Source organism: Lithobates pipiens, unplaced genomic scaffold (genome assembly GCF_037356315.1).
Source record: "Lithobates pipiens isolate NorthernLeopardFrog02 unplaced genomic scaffold, aLitPip1_a1.2 Scaffold_8, whole genome shotgun sequence".
NCBI lineage: Eukaryota > Metazoa > Chordata > Amphibia > Anura > Ranidae > Lithobates > Lithobates pipiens.
In genome coordinates this window covers 498857094-498872006 of record NW_027507903.1, presented here as the reverse complement: position 1 = coordinate 498872006, position 14913 = coordinate 498857094, and the positions used below count along the sequence as shown (strand labels likewise).

General features: G+C 43.6%; 1 long non-coding RNA gene across 1 annotated transcript; it reads right to left on the bottom strand.

The window, feature by feature from the left end:
- Window positions 1-7426: 7426 nt before the first annotated feature.
- LOC143963392 (uncharacterized) lies at window positions 7427-8587 on the bottom strand. Its single transcript, XR_013270953.1, has 5 exons — window positions 8488-8587; window positions 8257-8380; window positions 8001-8096; window positions 7778-7865; window positions 7427-7630 (listed from the first exon to the last, which is right to left on the bottom strand). It is a non-coding gene; the product is annotated as an uncharacterized LOC143963392 (long non-coding RNA).
- Window positions 8588-14913: the final 6326 nt, after the last annotated feature.

The window sequence follows — 14913 nt, the reverse complement described above, 5'->3', positions numbered from 1 at the left end:
CAGCTATTACTCGGCAGCACACAACTCACAGCAGACTCGACCATTTTCTAATATCTCAATCCCTACTAGATACCCCCATCCAGGCTTCCCTGGGCCACCTACTCGGGCCCGACCACGCTTTGGTCTATTTGACCCTATCACGCCCCCCAGCATCACAAAGGTACACAATGGAGGCTCAATGACAATCTACTACAGCACTCCATCTGTGTAGCGGACATCTCCAAAACCATTCAGAACTTTATATCCGACCACTCCTCCGACACTACCTCCCCTCTCATTCAATGGGAGGCCCTGATTCGGGGTGTACTCATACAGTGCAGCTCCTGCCTCAAACGGATATGAACGGATGATATCTGCCATCTCCTCTCCACTCTAGCAGAACTCAAACCTATCTACAAACAAGACTTAGGGGGTTATTTATGAAAAGGCAAATCCAATTTGCACTGCAAATGCACTTGAAAGTGTGCTGAAAGTGCACTTGGAAGTAAAGTCGCTGTAGATCCGAGGGGGGCATGCAAGGAAGATGAACAGCATTTTAGCTTGCACATGACTGGATGATAAAATCAGCAGAGCTTCCACTGATTTCAGATCTACCCATTAGATTGAAAGCGACTGCACTTCCAAGTGCATTTTAAGTGCACTTTCAAGTGCACTTGCAGTGCAAAGTGGATTTGCCTTTCGTAAAAAAAAACCTTAGACTCTGTCATTTTTGTCCGATTATCGAATGCCCATAGAGACCTACTCCAACTATTAGACCAACACTCCTTGATAGCTTGAGACAAGGCATGCAACCACCACTATTCCTTAGCCAACAAATGCGGCAAACACCTGACACGGGTTCTCCATCCTATGCCACCCTGATACTCCATTCCTTTTATCAAACATCCCAATCAAAATAAGACGTTCAACACGAAAGGCATTTTCTCTGCCTTTCGGGAATACTACTCCCAACTCTACAACCTACCGCCTACAAACCCAAACACACGTATCACCTCCTCGGGCGACAAAATGTGAGACTACATTATGGAAACGGTGTTTCCCACTATCAACACACTTGACGCTGTAGAGCTCGACAAACCTTTGGTCGAGCCCAAATTTCTAGGCGTCATCAAAGACCTGAAGACAGGCAAATGTCCTGGCCCAGATGGGTACACCCCCCGATTCTACAAAACTTTTGCCCCTCAATTATCTCCACTTATGACTAAGGCTTTCAATGTCATAGATGACTCCCACCCGCCATCTAAAGATTTATTGTCTGCTAATATTTCCATAATACCCAAACCAGGCAAAGACCCATCCCAATGTAGCTGTAGTTCGCAAAGGTATTGGCCAACCGCTTATCCCCCCTACTCCCAGGAGTGATCCATAATGACCAAGTGGGATTTGTCCCGGGTCATGAGGCAAGGGACAATACCACCAAAACTATCCACATCATCTCCTTTATCCAACATAAAGACCTGAAAGCCTGCCTCTTCTCCTTCGACACTGAAAAAGCATTCAATAGAGTCAACTGGAGATTCCTCCGACTCTCTCATTAGAACAATTGAGTTTAGGAATAACTTTTATCTCTAAGGTGATGTCCCTATACTCCCAATCTTCTGCCTTGGTCTTGGTAAATGGCACTGCTTCTGAGCCATTCGACATCACCAATGGCACTCAGGAGGGCTGACCCCTCTTCCTCCCCCCTTCTATTTGTCATTGTTATAGAACACCTAGCATGTGCCATTAGAAAAAACGCCTCCATCCACGGTATCCAAACACCCTCTTCCCATTATAAGTTATCCTTATATGCCAATGACCTTCTGGTCTATATACAACACCCCCATAGCTCCTTACCGTCCCTTTTCCCAGAATTCCGTTGATTTGTCTCCTTTTAGTAATTTCAAACTTACATATCCAAAACTGAACTCGCCTCTTTTTGACTTTGGTACAATAGCGGTTTGTGCTCCACTCTGTCCTCCAACCCCTCCTTGCCATCTTCCTTGTTTGACAACCCCACTTTCCCCCAGGGTATAGGAACAACAACATTGGGCCCCTTTGAAGGCCTGATTGGCCCCAAGCACACTCTTTCGTACGTCCATTACAAGGGACACCTATCACACCGAAAGGATCCCACAATTGGCTCACCATCCTCCACTTATCCACATTCGTAAAACATTTAAATTCTTCCTCCCAAATCCGCTGCTCCTATACAGAATTTGAACGGCTGTGCTCCCTCTGAACCACCCAGACACCTTCTCTCGCCCAATTATTGTCTCTTACAAGCTCTTACACATGATGACTTGCCACCCTACACCAGGATGTGGTCTGCAGACTTGGGAGAGGACATCCCCCGGCCAGATTGGCAGACCTCTTTCCATTTTACTCATAAATCCACAATATTTTGCTACTCGCAGAAAAAAAACGACAAGATTCTGTCAAAATGGTACAGGGACCCCTCCACATTACAGAGCATCTTCCCATCTACCTCAGCATCCTGCTGGCAATGTTCTACCTCTACAGGGACTTACCTACATGTCTGGTGGGAATGCGAGGATCCATCCCTTCTGGAATCAGGTATTTGAATGCTATAATAAAATTTATGATGAAAATCTGACACCTTCCCCCTAAGATCTCCCTTTTCTTTATACTCCCGGGGTCAATAACATTGCAGAAACTGAACATCCTCTGTTTCTTTATGTTCTCAGCTAGACAGCTCATCCCATCATTTTGGAAGACATCCATCACTCCTCCCTTGTCACAATGGGTCTCGATCGTGAACGACACCATACAAATGGAGGAGATGCTAGCCCTTGACAACGACACCTTTGTTACGCACAAGATACTGTGGTCCATCTGGCTCCGCTTCCGATACTCTCGCCAACATGCTGTCAATCCTGACACAATCATCATAGCATGCAACCTGACAATGGGATGGGCAGGGCAAGTACCTAAGGATCCCCCCCCCCCCCCCCCCACTGGCCCCGTTACTCCTCTCTCTGAATGTCTCCTCAGCAGCTCTTACACTTCTCTAAGACTTTCTCTTACTTTTCCTCCGTTTCTTCTCCCTTCCTTCCTCCTCCTTTTCTTCCCCAATTTGCACCCAACGCTGGATACCCCCTTCTTCCCCATTTTAATATTAATCCTTAAATTGTATGCATACCACCTTATGACGAACAATGAGGCTCTTCCAGCCAAAATCACTCCTCGAGCCAAGTAACAGTCGTTGATGTTAATACTCTACTGCATAACTATAAGAGTTAAGCTGTAGGTGATAGCCATTAGGCTGGCTCATCACACATGTTCACTTATGACTGTCTCCAGACTGTAAATTTATACGTTTTTCTATGTATTTCCTGTTAAACCAACAATAAATATATTTTCAACCCTAAAATGGTTTCAATTGAGTGAGCATGTGACATCATCGACCCTATACAAGCTTGTAGGTCAGCTGCAGCGACAATGATTCACATAGTGGGGTGCAATAAAAAAAACTTGTATTGAAGTAAGGCAGAAACAGTTCACAACAAACCCGATAGGAAAGCTACCCAGCCAGGCACACTCGGTTTCCAATAAGAATTGGGTTCCAGCCAAACCCACAGCGTCTGTTGAGAGGGAAAAGAATGCGGCCTGGCCGTCTCCTGCCTAATCAGGAAAATATCCAGAGAGATGCGACTCTACACATTCTCTCCTCGTCAGGAAGGTTTCCTTATTGCTAGTTTAGCAAGGTCACAGGCCTCCTTTGGTCTAATGAGAACATCCAGGGCTGGGGATAGCTGACATCATTCTGTATATGGTGGGTGCAGAATAGTTGCAGTTATTGGGCACCAGACACTTCTTGGCTGCAAAAGACGTTTTATTTCTTTTAACAGTCCTTTTTGTATTTTTGGGGGCAGCGAGGGTTAAAGCCAGGACACCCTTAGGTAGTTGGAACATTAATTGTCAGACTTTGAGACTTCAATAGAACAGCCATGCAGGGGAAGGTATCCATCAAGACGCCACATCTGCATGTGTACGAATGCTGTTTCCTATGGCAACAGTCTTTAACAGTTCCAAACACATGACTTAACAGTTCCTTACTTCTTACTACAATTGATCCTTGTAGTTCTTCAATACAATGAGCTCCCGGTCTTTCACTAGACCCACTTATTTCACTGTCACTGAGTCCCTTGAGCGTCTTCAATCTTCACAGTGGTATCTTCCTCAAGCGTCACCCCCGCTTCTCTGCTGGGTCCCTAGTTTGGCACTCTAGATACCTCTCAAGCTTCATCCACGCTAGCCTGCTTGGTCCCTAGCTTGATGCACAAGGCTGCTTGGTCCCTAGCTTGATGCACAAGGCTGCTCTGCAAGTGTCACCTTTGCTGGCTGGGTGCCTGGCTTGATTCTCACTGAAGTTTCCAGATTCTCCACTGTCTGGTGAAAATACTGCTCTGGTACTTGCTTCAGTTACTCACTGTGGTCCCTGGTAATAAGGAGGATAGCCCCTTACTGGCGTCAGCTTCCTCTCTGCCGCTGACCATGTCAGGTACTCTGGCCGATAGAACCATTTTGGTTGGACTGCAAGCCACAATCCCAACCCTGCGCTGCTCTCTTGCTTCTGGATAGGCCCTCAGACAGCCTAGCAGCCAGATGTGCCTGGGATCTCAGGCCTAGCAGCCCAGGCAATATGACACACGTCCACCCAGACAGCCATCCAGGGGGGACAGAACATACAGTGCCTTGCGAAAGTATTCGGTCCCCTTGAACTTGATACGTTTATTTGTGAACCATTCCTTTGTAGATTTTGCTGTATGTTTGGGATCATTGTCTTGTTGGAAGATAAATCTCCGTCCCAGTTTCAGGTCTTTTGCAGACTCCAACAGGTTTTCATCCAGAATGGTCCTGTATTTGGCTGCATCCATCTTCCCAGGCCCAAGAAAATTTTTGCCCAGGGTCCAATCAATATTAAAGACGGCCCTGCATCTTCCCCTCAATTTTAACCATCTTCCCTGTCCCTGCTGAAGAAAAGCAGGCCCAAACCATGATGCTGCCACCACCATGTTTGACAGTGGGGATGGTGTGTTGAGGGTGATGAGCTGTGTTGCTTTTACGCCAAACATATCGTTTTGCATTGTGGGCAAAAAGTTTGATTTTGGTTTCATCTGACCAGAGCACCTTCTTCCACATGTTTGGTGTGTCTCCCAGGTGGCTTGTGGCAAACTTTAGACAAGACTTTTTATGGATATCTTTGAGAAATGGCTTTCTTCTTGCCACTCTTCCATAAAGGCCAGATTTGTGCAGTGTATGACTGATTGTTGTCCTATGGACAGACTCTCCCACCTGTAGTTCTCTGCAGTTCATCCAGAGTGATCATGGGCCTCTTGGCTGCATCTCTGATCAGTCTTCTCCTTGTCTGAGCTGAAAGTTTAGAGGGAAGGCCAGGTCTTGGTAGATTTGCAGTGGTCTGATACTCCTTCCATTTCAAAATGATCACTTGCACAGTGCTCCTTGGGATGTTTAAAGCTTGGGAAATCTTTTTGTATCCAAATCCGGCTTTAAACTTCTCCACAACAGTATTACGGACCTGCCTGGTGTGTTCCTTGGTCTTCATGATGCTCTCTGCGCTTTCACCAGAACCCTGAGACTATCACAGATCAGGTGAATTTATACAGAGACTTGATTACACACAGGTGGATTCTATTTATCACCATCAGTCATTTAGGACAACATTGGATCATTCAGAGATCCTCGCTGAACTTCTGGAGTGAGTTTGCTGCACTGAAAGTAAAGGGGCTGAATAATTTTGCACGCACCACTTTTCAGTTTTTTATTTGCTAAAAAAGTTTAAAATATCCAATAGATTTCGTTCCACTTCACAATTGTGTCCCACTTGTTGGTGATTCTTCACAAATAATTAAAATTTTATATCTTTATGTTTGAAGCCTGAAATGTGGCAAAAGGTTGAAAAGTTCAAGGGGGCCGAATACTTTCACAAGGCACTGTAGCTCACCTGACCTCACCCGAAATATAGGTTCTCCCAGCAGGCCGAGGAATTCAAGAAAACCCCTGCCCATTGGCTGAGATACCTCCGATACCCATAACCTGACCTTGGGTTGCCCTTCTTGTATCTAGTACCACCACGTACCCAGCCACCTAGTGGTAGAAGAGAAAAGTGCAACAAGGAAAAACTTAGCGAGAAATCAATAGATCTCTAACAGTCAACCAGGATAACTACTCCTGGCAAGTAAATTTGTGAGCAACCCTGCTTAAACTCCAGGGTGCTACACTACTAACAGGGTACCTTTCCCAACTTTACCACTTGCAAAAGGCATGCCAAAAACAGGGGGCAGGGTCTTAATTAGACTGCACCACATCTAAGATGGCTGCCAGAGTCAAATGAGTGGCCACCATCCAATCGGATCGCTGCCCCAGTGACTCAGGAAACCATAGAGGAACCCTGCTCCCCATGACTTCCTCTCTCTCTGCATTGCCGCTGCGGTTAAGCACCACCTGCAGTGAAAACTGGCAGACTGTATCTGCTTACAAGCTTACACAAGGTTTAACTATTGGCTCTGTCAGAGGAACAGAGAGGTGCAGAGAATAAGTGGGTCAGGGGGTGAGTTTGCAAAAGACTGACATTTTGCCCCAAATAGTTAGAGCTCTCTTTCTAGCTCAGCTTAGCTTCCTGTGCACTTTGTCAAAGGGTTATCTCCTGCCAATCAGTAACTCTACCTGAACACCGACCCTGCTGGTGCTACAACCCTCGAAGATGTTTGTTTTAAAACAAAAGTGTGTTTCTGCACTGAAGTGTATTGAGTTATAAAAGAGCTGCCCCTTTATCACCTGAATACCAAAAGTGATGTGAAAACACATATACACTATATTACCAAAAGTATTGTGACACCAGCCTTTACATGCACATGAACTTTAATGGCATCCCAGTCTGTTGATGTTCTATCGGGTTGAGGTCAGGAGTCTGTGCAGGCCAGTCAAGTTCCTCCACCCCAAACTCGCTCATCTATATCTTTATGTACCTAGCTTTGTGCACTGGTCCAAATCATTTGGTGGAGGGGGGATTATGATGTGGGGTTGTTTTTCAGGGGTTGGGCTTGGCCCCTTAGTTTCAGTGAAGGGAACTCTTAAGGCCAATACCAAGACCTTTTGGACAATTTCATGTTCCCAACTTTGTGGGAACAGTTTGGGGATGGCTCCTTCCTATTTCAACATGACTGTGCACCAGTGCACAAAACAAGGTCCATAAAGATGAAAAGAAAGAAGAAAAATCAGGCAGAGCAATAGAGAATATTGAGGCACCTCATCCCAAGATAGTTGAATAGAGAGATAAAAGAGGAAGAAACAGGATTATTGCAGTGCCGGACACTTTTTTTGGGGGAAATATATATAAATAGAACCCCCAATTTAGGGGTAAGAAAGGAAGAGAGAGAATGATATAACATGTATTATTTAGTTGAATACAATTCTTTAAAATACAAAAGAAGTAATTAAGGTGACTAATAAACCACATTGATTATTCAAGATTGAATATCCACGTTCAATCATTCAATTTGAGGTTGTGTTTGGTTAGTAAGACAGAGTCCCAACATGTTTCGCCTCAACAAAGACTTCTTCAGGGGAGCCAATCTTCAACGTCAAGTGGTTGCAACAAAAATCACTGTAGACAAGACAAAAACAGCAAAACAGAACTGTAAAATGAGGCTAGAAATGTGGTGCAGCCGGTGCCCCCCATATTAACAAAAAATCGATATATAAAGAAAATGATAGAAAAATTAAATAAGATAAATTCATAAAAAGTACCTACCCCTGGCCAAAACCCTACCACGGCAATCGATTAGGGAAACCTTCTTGATATAGGATGCAGACCGATCATAAAAATCACCAACTAGTGGCTGCAGGGGATAAATAAAATGGACAGCTGCCAACTAATGCTTAAATATTAGGGGTCCAAAGGGCCCCGTATAGGGCTAAAATAACATAAAAGTACTAAAATATTGAAAATATTGCTTCAATCTTTAAATACCTACCTAAGAATAGGATACTCTAGTAGATTTTATTGGAGCAGAATATCAATATGAAGGGCAAGAGGTTCCCTATGGATGATGATGATGTTATACACCAACCTGGATGTATTAATCAAGACAGGGTCTCATTAATGAAATCAAATTATATATAGATAAATCATAAATTTAAGAGTATAGGCAAGGACTAAATCAATGCCTATATCTTGATACAAATATAGCAGTGTGCTCTAGCTTTCTGTTAGATTTCAAGAGAGCTTACCTAGTCCCGACGGAGGTTGGAAATATAGACACTCCAAACTGAGTCAGTGTAATACACTGTGCAGTTGGATGGCTCATCAAAGGGTAGAATATACAGCAAAGTCTTGTAGCGGGCTAGACAGATCCTATTAAATATGAATATAAATTAATGAAGTCAGAGACTCAATTACTTAGAATATGGGGAAAAATAAGGAAGGTGTGGAGCACTCCATATTCATAACCCTCCACTAACCTTAGTTCGTCCGGTCCGAGTGACAGCGTCCTTGCAGAGGCAGCACAGGCTCACAATGTGGGCGTTCTATTAATCCCCCACTCATGTCACGTAGGCCGAGTGAGAGCGGACTAAGGAGTAGTACTGCGCATGTGCGCTGAATGGTAGAGCCTACAACACCCAGGATGCCTGGCGGCGGGGCTCCGTTTCCACGGCAACCCCAACGTCGTCACAGGCATCCACTGGGTTTGCGGAAGCCACAGTATAAAGTTGTTAGCTGTATAACAGCGAGAATACTGTGGGTAACCAAAGACAGGGACTTGCAGATTACAAATGCAGCCTACACACTAACGGGTCGGGCTTCCACACCGCCCGTCCCGTGTGTCCATACAGACACCAAGCGTGATGGGATCGGTATGTTCCCGAAGGGTTCACATCCGTATTGCTGGGTACATAGGGGAGGAAGGGTAGGGAGTAATACAAATTTTAATAAGAGAATATATTAAACCATAGTGTAAAATGATATAAATGAGTACATTTTATTAAGTAAAACGGGGGAAAAATAGTGAAGGGCTGCCACACATTTCCAAAGTCAATACAGTAGGCAATAAACGGGAAAGTTTTTGCACACTGACAGTATACAAAAAATAAAAAGTATATGGTTGACTATATCATAATCATAAAATAAACTAAAGACATATAATTTAAACATTAAAGAGTCCAAAAAATATAATTTCAATAAGAATATAAACACCAATAATAAAGTACAAAAGAAATAAATCATTGACACTAACATGATAGTTAACATTCTAAATATCAGTAAGAAATCGTACAGCAGTTTTTATTTTATATATATATTTTTGTTAGAAATACTAAATTAACAGAGAAAAATAATAAATAGTAAAAAAATAATAAAATAATAATTTAAGAAAAAAAAAAAGGGAAAGGGGGGGTATTTTTGGGCAAAAGGATAGGGGAATCCAGATGGCAGTCGGTGGAGAGAACTGGTTATAAGCACGACAAAATTCAGGCTTATTCAAAATAGCTTATAGGAAGTGTTTAAATGTTATATATTCATTCAATCCTGGATACTTTGTTGCCTCCAGGGTATATATCCATTTGGTTTCAAGTTGTAAAAGACTAGTATCAATTTCACCACCCCGAACGTGGGGGGGTACATGTTCAAGGGCAGAAAAACGCACAACATTGGGATCAAAGTTGTGAAAGTGACCTATGTGTCTATTCAAAGCAGTAGTGCATAAACGTTTGAAAAGTGGCAACATGTGATCTCTAATACGTTTGAAGAATGGACGTTTGGTTTTTCCAATGTAAAAACAGCCACAGGAGCAGCCTGCAAAATAAACTACTCCTGCCATTTTACATGTTACATTATGTTTAATGGTATAACGGGAACCATTGGGTAATGAGGTGTTTGAAGAATTGGAGACAAACCGACATACGTCACAGTAACCACAAGGGTACGTACCATTGCGTTAAGGTTTGATGAGTTACCTAGTATCAAAGTGACTGGTTACCAGCCTGTCTTTCATGGATTGTGATCTTCGATAGGCAAGTTGAGGGTATGGTTTTATATATTTTTGAATCGTTTGATCGGCCAAAAGTAAGGGCCAGTATTTAATGAGAATTTCCTTCATCTGATTGTGCTGTCGTGAGTATTGAGTAATTATGCGTATTGGTGAATTCATGGTGGGATTTGGTTTGGGATAGATTAAATCATTTCTATTTAGTTTAGCCACTCTATTGAAGGTGCGTTTTAACAATAGTTTGCTATATCCCCGCTGGTTTAATCTAGTAAAAAGATCTCTTGCAGCTAATTGAAAGTCCTGATCTTGAGTGCAGTTTCGACGAAGACGTAAGTATTGGCTATACGGGATGCTTTTTAATAATGGTCGGGGATGTGCACTTGTAGCGTGCAAAATGGTGTTGCCGGATGAAGGTTTACGGTATAGAGACGAGCTGATAAGTCCCATATCGTCCACCTTAATGCACAAGTCAAGAAAGTTAATTTGGGACTGACTGTACTCCATTGTAAACTTTAAATTAAAGTTATTAATGGCTAATCTATCAAAGAACTCTTTTAGTTCATCACAGGTACCTGTCCAGAGGATCAGGACATCGTCGATGTAGCGATGCCAGCCCAGGATAAATCTAGTCAAATCCTGGGATTGATCGTTTGTAAAAATTTCTCTTTCCCACCCCACCAGGTACAGGTTGGCATAGGAAGGGGCACACTTTGTGCCCATAGCTACACCCTGTACCTGGATGTAGTGGGAATGATCAAACATAAAGACATTATGGGCAAGAATAAACTCCAAAAGCTGGAGAACAAACTTGCCATATGTTTCAGAGGATGAACCTCTTTCACGCAAGTAGGACTGAATGACTTGGATTCCTTTATCGTGTGGAATGGAGTTATAGAGGCATTCGACATCTAAAGATACTAGCCAGGTGTTTAAAGGGAGCTGTTTACCATCCAATATGCGTAGCAAATCGATAGTGTCTTTCACATACGAGAGTAGGGACAGTACATGTGGAAAAAGGTGTTTATCCACTAGTGCACTGGCATTTTCGGTTAATCCTTGGCATCCCGACACTATGGGTCGGCCGGGGGGATTAATGAGCGACTTGTGCAATTTTGACAATTAATAGAAAGTAGGAATTTTGGGATTTTTCACATTAAGGTATTTCCAGGTGTTTAGATCAATGATGCCCTGCTGATAGGCTTTAAAAATAAGTTGATAATATTTGGTATTGAAATTGTTAATTAGTAGTTTAGAAATGGGGCGGTACCAATTTCTGTTGGTCAGGATGTCGAGGCACATATTTTTGTATGCCAAGGCATCCATGACACAGACGTTACCCCCCTTGTCGGCAGGTTTTATTATCAAATCCAAGTTGTTTTGAAGAGTTTGAAAGGCAAGACGATGTTTACGAGAAAGATTGTAGGGCTCCTGTCCGTCTAGTTCAAGATTCCTGATTTCAGAGGTAATTTGATTTACAAAGGTCCAAATATTGGGATTGCTTTGTAACAAGGGAAAGGATTTTGATTTCAATTTAAATGATGCTGGGGGGGGGGGGGGGGAGAAGACACTCCCGGTACAGAAACCTGAGGTGTGTCAAACTCTGATGACTGTTCGTCTCCAGTGTATCCTTCCTCCCACAATGACATCAGGTCATCCATGGCCTGAAGTTCACTGGAAGTTTCCATTGGTGGAAAGTCAGAATTATTGCTTTCCTGGGGCTTATCATACAATACCTTAAATAAAAGCCGTCTGGCAAAAAGATGTATATCTTTGACAAATTGAAATCTATCCAGGTTTGCTGATGGACAGAACGTAAAACCTAATTTAAGTATCTCAATCTGTTCCCTAGTCGGGGAGACCGAGGACAGATTCACCACCTCTAAATCTTGTGCACTTGTTGTTGGGATGGTGAGGGTGGATGTGATTTGTGTTCCGGAGTTTGAACTAAAAAAATAGGTGCGATGCGAGGGTCGATAGATTGTGAACTAGAAGGGAACATGGAGGAAAGTGTGGGTTCACTTACTCTCCAAACTAGGGATCCCAGGTGAGTACTTAAAGGGTGTGGAACTGGTGCTGGGGTATCCGGTGCGAAATGTGTTGGAGGTTCTACTGATGTGCTCGGACGTGAGATAACTGAATACTGAAAAGAACTGAAATAGTAGAAGCCTGTGTTCTACGTGATTTGGAGTGAGCCGCAGTGGAGTGGTGTGCCGTTACCGTGATTTGAGGTGAAGGGGTCGTGGACGTGTCCGAGCGGTCTCCCTTTCTCTTCTTGGGAATTCTCTCTTGAGTTAAATCCCTGTATGACGTAGAAGTACTGGAAGAGAAAGAAACAACGTTATGGATGTTAATGTCCGTCTGGGGTACATTTGAAGTAGGTGGCTTTCTATTAGATGTGGTCTTGTTTGTACTTTGCCACTTATAGGCAAAATTATTCTCATAGTCCAATTTATCCCTGAGGAACTTACCTTCCTTAACATTAATGATGTCCCGAGTGTATTGCTCAAGATATGTATGTAGATTATTTTCATGCTGCGTAAAACGTATTGGATTTTCCACAATAGTGTTATCATCATACCAAGAGGTAATTTGGAGATCAAGTTGTTCCAGCTCTATTTCATACTGCTTCACTATCAGTGAGATCATTTGAAATGAGCAACATTGGAGGTTGTCCTCCCAAGAATTTTTCAAGGAGTCACTGACCTTATTCATATTGGGGAAAATCTGAATTCTTAAACCCCAGGGGACAACCTGGTGTTCAGAATATTTTTCAAAATAGGTTTTATGTAGGGATGAGCCCAACACACCCCGGTTCGGTTCGCACCAGAACTTTCGAACGGACCCCAAATTCGTACGAACTTTAGAACCCCATTGAAGTCTATGGGACTCTAACGTTAGAAATTAAAAGTGCTAATTTTAACGGCTAATATGCAAGATACTGTCCTAAAAAGGGTTTGGGGACCTGGCTCCTGCCCCAGGAGACATGGGTCAATGACTAAAATGTTTTTAAAAATGGCCGTTTTGGCGGGAGCACTGATTTTAATGACGATTAAAGTGAAATATTCCTTTAAATATCGGGCCTGGGGGGTGTCTGTAGTATACCTGTGAAGTGCCACGTGTTTCCCGTGTTTAGAACAGTCCCTGCAAAAAATGACATTAAACGGAAATAACACCATTTAAAACTGCTTGCGGTTTTAATGTTATATCTGGTTCCGGTGCAAACAAGACAGGGACTATGTAGGTTTGTTGTGTTAAGTAGAATCTGTTTGTAATTTTCAACTGGTACATTTTTAAAGTGTAGCTCCAGTCAAAAAAAACTATTTTTAAGCTTTTTGGAAAACATAGGAAAGGGTTATCACCCCTGTATAATTTTTTTTTTTCATCTCACTTGCTGTTGTCTCCTTCCGTTTGCAAGTAGGAGATGTTTGTAAGTTGGATGTTTGAAAGTAGGGGCCTGCCCTATATGCTCTGCAGAAATGGCGGAACAAGGTGTTGGTTTTGCCACAACATTGTAAGCCCTCAAAGTGACTCTTGGTGGGCGCTGGAGCGCCCTGCTGTGAACGATTATATCAAGAATTGTAATTACATGCCATTGTTGAACAGTGGTAGAAAAATTTACCTTTGGTGGTTGTGGTGCTGGTGCCACAACACTATAAGTCCTCACAGTTACTCTGGGTGGGCACAGGAACGGGCCCTCCTGTGAAATATTATATCAAAAATTGTAATTAAATGCCCCTGTTAAACGGGGGCAGAAAAATTGGGCCTTAGGCACTGGTGCTGGTGCCACGACACTGCAACCTCTCCCATATACTCTAGTTTTATTGCAGGAATTAGCCCTGCTGCAAAGCATTGCATCAAAAATTGTAATTTAACGCCCCTGTTAAATAGGGGCAGGAAAATTGGGCTGATGGCATCACCCAGAACCAGAAATGTTCTTCCAACATATCAGCGGAGGAGGAAGAGAATAGACAATCAACATAACAGGACAGTCACTCAGCATCAGCATAGGCAGTCTTGAAGGGATGTGATATTTTAAAAAAAATTATTCGGTTACATCAGCTTCAGGTGCTTGGTAGCTGTGGGTGATCCAAGACTGATTCATCTTGATGAAGGTCAGTCGATCAACTGATTCGGTGGACAGGAGCACCCTGTGATCGGTAACAAAGCCACCAGCAGCACTGAAGGTGCGTTCCGAAAGAATGCTGGATGCAGGACAGGTCAGTAGCTCAATTGCATACTGTGCAAGCTCTGGCCAGTGATCCATCCTCAAGACCCAGTAAGCCAGAGGATTTTCGGTGGGAAAGGTGTCCAAGTCTGACCTTGCCCCTAGGTATTCCTGCACCATGTAAATCAGACGCTGGCAATGGTTGCTGGAACCGATCATACCTTGGGGCTGCGGACTAAAAAATTGTCTGAAAGCATCAGTCAGACGGCTACCTTCTCCACCGCTCCTTCTGACCGATGCCTCAGCAACACGTTGTCCAGGACCAGGAGTTTGTAACCTCCCAGTCTCTGGGAACGCGTTGCATAGACCTTTCTGCAAGGCCTCCCGGAGATGTCTCATCCTCTGCGATGGCAAGATAAGGTCGGCAACCTTACCCTTGTACCGTGGATCAAGGAGAGTGGCCAGCCAGTAATGGTCCCTCTCCTTGATCTGAAGAATACGAGGATACTTCCACAGGCTTTGCAGGATCAGGGAGGCCATGCAGCGTAGGTTAGCTGAGGCATTCAGTCCGGAGTCCTCTGGGTCACTGAGGACAACATGATCTGCAGCTACCTCCTCCCAGCCACGTACAAGTCCACGGGTTTCTTGGGACTGTAAATCATCCCTACAAGACTGCTGCTGATGCTGAGTGCCAGCCTCCACCTCCATGATGACACAATCATCCTCCTCCTCCTCTTC